The 8,564-nt window shown below is 40.6% G+C and overlaps 1 pseudogene; it reads right to left on the bottom strand.

Annotated features, from left to right (window-relative positions):
- Positions 1 to 5,816: 5,816 nt before the first annotated feature.
- LOC118609072 lies at positions 5,817 to 5,935 on the bottom strand (annotated as a pseudogene).
- Positions 5,936 to 8,564: the final 2,629 nt, after the last annotated feature.

The raw sequence follows: 8,564 nt of genomic DNA, 5'->3' as shown, positions 1-8,564 counted from the left end.
GTTCACATGAACGCCGACTTAGCCTGTTGATTCGCACTGGGCTCACATTCGATAAACCTTCCACTCACTGACATCAAGCTTGTCCGTTTTTTTCCTACAGCCTTTTGAAGTTATGAACTTGTCATATACTACTTGTATTTTTGTAGAGCTGATGCACCAAAAAGTTACCAGGTAAGGTGAAAATCAGAGATGGTTCCAGGTACCTGAGCACGAGTTAAGGTAGTTGGTTGACTTCAGGGGACATGTTTTATAAAACAATAACAATAAATCTTAGACTCATACTTGTGATATAGGCGAGCAACTCACGCTGTAAGAGGAAAGAGAGAAACAGAAGTGACTGAAGGAGAAGCAAATTCACTTCGGTCGATTTTCGATTGTTCTTCGAAAGCTCACATGTTTCTAAAATTCGGTTGTTGGTGGGCAGTGAGGAGCGAAACTCTTTGCACTAAGATGCTGAAGTCTTTTTTGCTTTCACCATCAGCATTGTCCTCAGAACAAAATGATAGTCTATTTTCCTTAAGTGTAATATTTAATTTTTTGTAAATTTTAACAAATAAAGCTCTTATTTTGATTTATAGATGTCTTAGCCACTTGGGCTGCAATAACAAAGCAGCAGAAACTGGATGGTTTATAAACAACACACATTTATTTCTCACAGTCCCGGAGGCTGCAAGTCTGAGGTCAAGGTGCCGGGGTGGTCAGGTTCTGGCGAGGAACCTCTTTTGTGTCACAAACTGAGTTCTCAGGGTCCTTTGTATAGGGCACTGATGAAACTTGAGAGGGCTCCACCCTCATGACCCGATCATCTCCCAAAGGCCCTGTCTCCTTCACCAGCTCATTGACAGACGGGGCTTAAAAAGGTGAATTTGGAAGGACACAGCATTAAGTCCACTGTGGTAGAATATTTAAGCTTGTTTGGATGCAATTAGGACTATATGTGCCTGATGATGAGTCAATAGTTATTGTTGATCCACAGATTGCATAATTTACCAAGAATATTGCATGTGCTATATTTCCATCAATATTTGGGTTATTATCAACATAAACATAATTTTTCTTTCAATTGTATTTTCAAGTATTTAGAATAATGTCAGATTTTTCATTTTTGACAAAATGAAATTCCCAAAACTTTGCCTTGATTTACTGAGTAAATAAACAATTGATCAATAATTGGAACAATCCTATCTGATTTTTTTTACTTAAAAAATCCGATAATATTATTTAACTGTTTGCAAAGATTTTTTTCTTCTAATGAAACTAACACATAAACAACTATGCTTTTTGGGAGGCGCATACACAAGAAAACAAAGTCAAAAACAAGGAAATAAGTTTAGAACAGTACTCGATTGATCTAAATAAAAAACCATGTTGTACACCATCTGCAGTTGCAAGTGTCAATTTGTCATGTCTAGGCAGAGTCTGCAGTCGGTGATGTCACCATGACCTTCTTAGTGGATAGTTAAATGTCAAAAACTATTTTGAGCAGGTTTCACAAACATCATCAGCTTTCTAGAGAAATAAATATCTAGTTAATTTCTCATCAAACATGCACTTTTGCTTTCTGAGCTCATTACTGGCAAAAAAAAAAAAAAAAGTCCTGCAAAACAAAGAAACAAACTAAAAAAAATTATCAAAGAATAAGATAAATCAGGCTACAGATGTACACCACAAAATATATGGCAAAGCCACTATAGCAAGGGAGTCAAACTCCTCTCTAGATGCTCTATGGCAGAGCCGCCGGATCACGGCAGCCTGAAGGTCTGGAAGTAACACGCAGCCTATAATTTCCTGTGTTCCCCACTGACCCCGCTGATGGGCAAAGCCAACGACTGGCAGGAGTAGCAGCAACGAATACTTCTCCTACCTCCACTGCAGAGCAGAGCCAATTAGCGGTCCCTACTAGCATCGCTCCGAACACTTCATTTCACCAGCAAGTGCCCTGCACGCTGTCCTTTGGAGGGGAGGTGTTATTTTGAGACTGGAAAGGATCAAGGGAAGAGAGACAGGTTATCGCTGGATGTCATTCAATTACAACCACATGTTAAGGAGAGAACTCTGTTTGTTGCGGGTAGTATTAAACATTATGACAGAAAATGTAATTTTTCACATAAACCCAGCATAATCATCTGGAGGTTCATGGAGTGGCTTATGTACTGACATGTGACCTTTTGGGGGGACCAAGGAACCTCTTTTAAATGGGATGCAACAGTGAAAACAAGATCCTTTAGTCCTTTCACAGAAGCTGCTAACCTGATGCAATGATGTGGTAACTTCTTAAAGATGAACCTAATGCATCAGCTTGGAGGCGACAGCCTAAACAGTCAGGGCATACATCTTAAGTCAACAGTACATGGCATCATGTTCTCCAATCAGCACAGGACAGGAATCCAGGAGCCCGGTGTGGAAGGAGGGGTTCCGCTTATCAGCACTTCCGGTGACCCAGTTGGGAATTTATGCTTCCTCGCCTCACAAATCTTGGCTCTATAAGTGTAGAGTTTCTTGTCCCAAAGGAGAAAGACTTTCACAGGGTATACAAGAAATATCCCTCACCAACTGAAAGTCTCTTGTCACCTGAGTCTCCAATGCCTGTACATAACAGGTAAATAAAGGAACTGCACCATGGCACAGGGAAAGGACCCTGACCGCCCTGAGGCGGTAGGATTCTGGTACACAGAGGAATGAGGGATAAAAACATTAGGTGAGCCACAAGCCCCTCCATGCCCAGATTTATTTTAACTGGGAAAATAGAGCAACCAGGACTAAAAACTCAGAGAAAGGCCTGGGAAGAAATGAATAATTGTGAGGTTATAATTCCATCTATCACAGCAAGTTAAACCAAAAATACCATTTTGATTTGCTCTGGATTAGAGAAAATTTCCTCCAGGTTCTACTTTAGGCTTTTAATTACTTTCCATTATCATTAATAGTTGCCTTACCAGAAGCATTAATTTTCCACTTATCCTTTTATAATACAAGGACAATGCCAGATAACTGTGCCCAAGCTCAATGGAACATTGCAGGAGATTTGAGTGCCGCACAGATTACTATTTTTTACAGAATTACCTTCAAGACAAATTGAATTTCATTGCCTGAAATGAATTTTTATGTTTTGCAGAGAGGGGACAAATGGGTGTCAGCCATTACAAAGTACATGGCAATGACATAATTGAAAGAAACCAAATCGGATTTTATACACGAGATTTAATGCTATCTTTGAATGAGCTTTCGGTGGTTTGTGTCAAGGTCCAAACACATGATTCATCACTGCAGAGTACAAGTGACAAAATTAAGATTACTGTGTTTCAACAGAGAAATAGAGAGACTAATTCTCATTATCACAGATATTTTTCAAATTCGAATGTCAAGACTGCCTTGAACACCAGGAATTGAGATGTCTTCAAAAGTGATTTCACCCTGGAATCCATGTGCGTCTAACAATACTGTTTTTTGCCAACATTACATAGAATTGTGTAAAAAATGTAATGAAACTCATGAAAAGACACATCATAGAAAACAGGAAGTGTCTTGTCACAATGAAGGCTGAGTAAGTCCTGTTGTCCTGGCTCAGTCCTCACTGGGACGTACAGATCTACAGCCTGGGGCCACCAAGGATGGTTGAACGTTTATCATTAGGACAAATCAGACTCTTTCAGCCCTTCCCATGTTGGACTGGAGGAAAACTGGTTGTGGGTGGTGAAGGAAAAAGAAGAATCAAGAATACCTCCCAGGTTTTTGGCGCGAGCTACTCAGTGGATATGATATCATTTGCTCAGATAATAGGGGCTAGGAAAGAAAAGAAATCATAAATCCCTTTATAAATCATGACAAATATGCCACCCTACTTCTCTCCTGAGAGCTAGAAGTTTGCTTTTCCATCGGGTTTTGACAATGGACTGTTTGAAAGGGAAGTACTTGTCTTTCTCTTCTGCAATCCTCTGGACGGGATCGTCCATCTGAAATACCCCAGACGGCGATTTTGCTGCTTGTCCTCTCCTTTTTCTGCACTCACCACTGTCTCTCAGACTATTTCTGTGGGTTTTATATTCGTTTTCCTTTGAAGAAACTTGCGGTGATGTTGTTGTCTCATTCAATTTCAACTAACTCTTCAAGCTGAAGTAGGAGCATAGATTTGAAGATATTTCAAAGGCCAAACTTACTGATGAAAAACAGAAGACAAAACAAGTTTTCTTTTCATACAAGACAAGTTATAGGAATCCCTATATTCATATATAGGGATTCATATAACTTATCCTATACCAGAAGTGGCCTTATTTATGGCCAAGAAAAGATAATATAATTTGAAGATAATTACAACATCTAACTTTTTATTCCTAAATATCAGTCCCATTGTCTGCCCTTCACTAATTTCAGTTTTGCTCTTTTTTGACCTTGAAAGTTGCTCTTCCATAGGGAATATAGTCAATAATATTGTAACAATGGTGTTTAGTGTCAGATGAGTACTAAACTTACGGGGATGACCACTTCATAAGGTATATAAATGTCTAATCTCTATGTTGTATACCTGAAATTAATATAATATGGTGGGTCAACTATAATTGGATGATACGTTAATTATTCAAAAAGTTGTTCTTCAATAAATGGGATTTTCCCTTCCTAGATAATCTCTTTAAAGGTTATGGTCCAGGAAACTAAATATACTTGTCCTTAAGGAAAAAATTAGACCTTTTCTTGTTATTATCTAAAACAACACTAGGAGTAGGCTCCTCAGAGTGAAGCTGAGAAGCAAGATCAAGTAAACAAGCACTGTGATCTGACCATGAAGAAATTATTGAAATTGGCCTTAAGAGATTTCATTTTTCCCAGAAATTGGCAGCCTTTCACATCCTTCTAAAGATTAGCAGCACTTCGAGAATAAGAAAGGAAGAGAAAAATCAAATATCACAGTATTATATCAAAACGATAGAAAGCTAGTACGTGTCACAAAGTCTTTCATGTATGTTAGCTCATTTAAACTTGACAATGACCCTTTAGAGGAGGTGTTAGAGAGAGGGGGGATTGCAAAGGCCAGGAAAGTCACACATGTCATAGCGGGATAGGCAAGATCCAGACCTAGATTTCTCATTTTCTAAAAATCATGCTCTTGCCACTGTCTCAAGAGGAGAGATGAATCAGCTACAGTAGAAGTTTCTCAAAAAATTAAAAATGGAATTACCATTTGATCAATAATTCAAAAGAGTTGAAAGCAGATCTCAAATAACTATTTGTACACCCAAATTTACAGCAGTATTATTCACAATAGCTAAGATATGATCACCAGATGAATGGGTAAGCAAAACAGAGTGTGTGTGTGTGTGTGTGTGTGTGTGTGTGTGTGTGTATGCTATAATATTCATATACATATATAAATATCATTCAATCTTATAAATGAAGGAAATTCTGATACATGTTACAACATGGATGAACCTTGAGGACATTATACTAAATGAAGAGCCATTCACAAATAACAAATAATATCTGATTGCACTTTTATGAGGCACTTAGTGTAGTAAAAATCAGAGAGACAGAAAGTAGAAGGGTAGTTACCAAGGACTGGGGAGCGGAGGTGTAGGAGTTAATGGATATACGGTTTCTGTTTTGCATAACAGGAAGAGATCTGGAGATCTGGGTGGTGTTAACGGGCTGCTCAACAATGTGCATGAACTTGATATTGCTGAACCAAATACTTAAAAATGGCATTATTTATTTATTTATTTACTTACTTACTTATTTTAGGAGAGGCTACCCTTGGTTGACCTCACAAGTCGAAAGGACCTTATTAATTTACGATCCCTTATGCCCTTATGTTTTATTTTTTACGCCTACAGCACCTGGTCTCCCTAGGTGGTCTCCCATCCAAGTACTAACCAGCCCCAATCCTGCTTAGCTTCCGAGATCAGGCGGGATCGGGCATGTTTAGGGTAGCATGGCCACAGACAAAAATGGCATTTTAAAAGAGTCTAAAGTTTATAGATCTGAGATCTGCCGCGAGTGGGGGAAGCAACTTTTCCAGTCGAAACATCCAAAAAGATTCTTACTCGTTTGTTCATAAAATAGTCACCGAGGGCCTGGAGCAACAGTGAAGATGAAAAGAAGAGTTGCTTTCAAGGAGATCAGAGCCCAGGGGGTGAGCCCAGGAATTACGGTGTGATGAGGACCACGATGGAAGTTTGCACGAAGTACAAGTAGAAGAGAGGAGGGATGATCCTCATTCGGAGACGAGAAAAGGGGTCATGAAAATCTTCATGGAAAGGTGTGATATCTGAAGCAGGTCAGAAATGAACTAGGACTTCACCCAGAGGAGCCAGTGAAAGGGATGCTCCAGTCCAAGGGACTAATCAATGCTAAAAACGGACACATCGAAAGTCAGTTTTAGCCACATGCCACTGAGAGAAATCTCGCATGGCACAAGCCCAGGTAATTCCACTTTGAGTGTGGACTGTAAATTTTAGGGTGAGCCACTTCATCTTACTAAAATTTACCCTCCCTGTTGGCAAAATGAGCACAAGGATCCCTACCTTATGAGGATATCGTGACAATTAAAGGTGCTTAGTGTTGTTTAGAGTTTGGCACAGGTGTTGGCACATAGGAAATGCCGATCGATTTATAGCTATTATGATCTGTATATTTCTCATCAAATATACACCAGACCAGCCTCACGGCACCTCCATCGAACATCAGGACCACAGCTGACCTGAGGATGCTGTAACAACCTGCCAGGGCTGATCAGCGGCTTTCCAGGTAAGAGGGTAGTGAACGCTGTAGCAGGCCAGCGAGCCGTGACACTGGGGACTTTCGCTCTGGAGCAGACTCCTTCAGAGCCATAAATCAATTCCCTCCCCCCCCCCCCCAACTCCAGACTTGAAAACTTTCTGTTTAGGAGCCTGAAGGCTATTTTTCTCCTCTCCAGACCAGTTTTCCCTTGGACGCGTGATAAATTACAGATTCCATTTGGTTCGGGGCCAGGTCAGATGGCTTTCTGCACTGCAAGGGGCACCAGCCTGGAGGAGAATGTGCATCCATGGGAGAAATCCTTAGGCATGACACAAGAAGTAAGCAAAAAAATCATAATCATAAAGATAAAAATGAGATCTCCAAAGTCCAGGTTTCTCCTCGGGGATGGAAATCCCACCCGATACCAGCACGCTTAGCTTTGTCTCCGTTGGGACCTTGCGATCTCCCAGAGCCCATCCCCCACCTCTCTCTTTCGCCCCAGCCTTGTGAAACTACGTCCAGTGCCTCCTGTACTTACTTCTCCTGCGCCTCTCCAAATGTTCCTGCTAGGAATCCCTTGGCATGAAACACTGCCCCACGCCCTTCGCCTATTAACTTCCATGTACCCTTCTGAAAACTATGCGGCTCAATCGTAGTCTCTCCTCCAAGAAGTCTCCTTGGCCACTCCTTTCCCACTCGGCTGCTAGTACCCCACCTCTGAGTTCCATGTTCATGAAAGAAAAAAAAAGTGGCTATCGACCATCGGCCAATGAGCCCTCCTTGGCTTGTGAAGTATCATGTAATATCACGCTGTTGTACAATTGTTTCTTTATCTGCCTTTCCCACCTGAAGAAACTTTCCTTAGTGGCAGGGACCGAGTTCCATTCACCTCAGCTTCCTCGGTGTTGACTGTAACACTTTCAATATATTTTTAATAGATAAATCAAGGATGGACAGATGGAAGAAAGGGAGGGAATGAGAAAAAGAGGGAGGAACAAAGGAAAGAAAGAAAAAGGTATAAATCTTTCGAACCTCCCCTCCATCCCACCACCCACCACCATGGGGGGAAGAGCTTCTTATTAAAGTGATCTACGTCTTGCTTATTGGTGCCACTCCATCGGGAGCTTTCTCGAACCTATAATTTGTTCTAAACCTCTTTAGACGCTTTTTGATACCATAGTGTTTTTGGACTCCTCCGGACATCTGTTTAATCCCTCTCTGCTACTGAAAATCTCCCTGATGGTAAGGAAAGTGATTTTGCATCTTCGTTTCATTTTCCTTATCTGTGAAAACAGTATTTATTATCCCCACCTCGAAGGCAAGAGTAAAAGCACATGAGAAATGTTTGACGTGTGGGAACTTTTATTAGGGCCTAAAGCAATCAACAGGGGATGCTCAGCCCTTGAAGTTATTATAAGGTTTTCCACAGCTTCGTTCACTTTTTGAAAGTCCAGGGAAGTTTTATAAAGTAAGCATTATAAAAATATCTCCTTCTGCTTCTCGCAGTCACACACCTTGTGCCCTAATAAAATTAGACCTCCACTTGGCTCAACTTATGACTCCCTCAGCTTAAATATTTCCTGCCGAATGGGTCTTTTAAAAGTCCTTGGGAAAAATATTTGCATTAAATATGCCAAAAAAAAAATAAATACATACATACCAACAGTAGAAAATTCAAATTAGTGAGAAAAACATCAAATTCACAATAAATAACTAGATAATGCATGTGCAATTCTTGCTGGAGGGCAGATAATCGGCAGCGGGGTCCACAGGGCAGAGTTCCAAACCTGGCTGCACCTTCACCCTTTGACCTTTAGGAAGTTATTCAGTTCCTCTCGGCCTCAATTTCCCCA

The sequence above is a fragment of the Rousettus aegyptiacus genome, unplaced genomic scaffold (genome assembly GCF_014176215.1).
Source record: "Rousettus aegyptiacus isolate mRouAeg1 unplaced genomic scaffold, mRouAeg1.p scaffold_m13_p_10, whole genome shotgun sequence".
Taxonomy (NCBI): domain Eukaryota; kingdom Metazoa; phylum Chordata; class Mammalia; order Chiroptera; family Pteropodidae; genus Rousettus; species Rousettus aegyptiacus.
The sequence above is the reverse complement of the archived record's forward strand: the minus strand, read 5'-3'. Positions and strand labels throughout refer to the sequence as shown.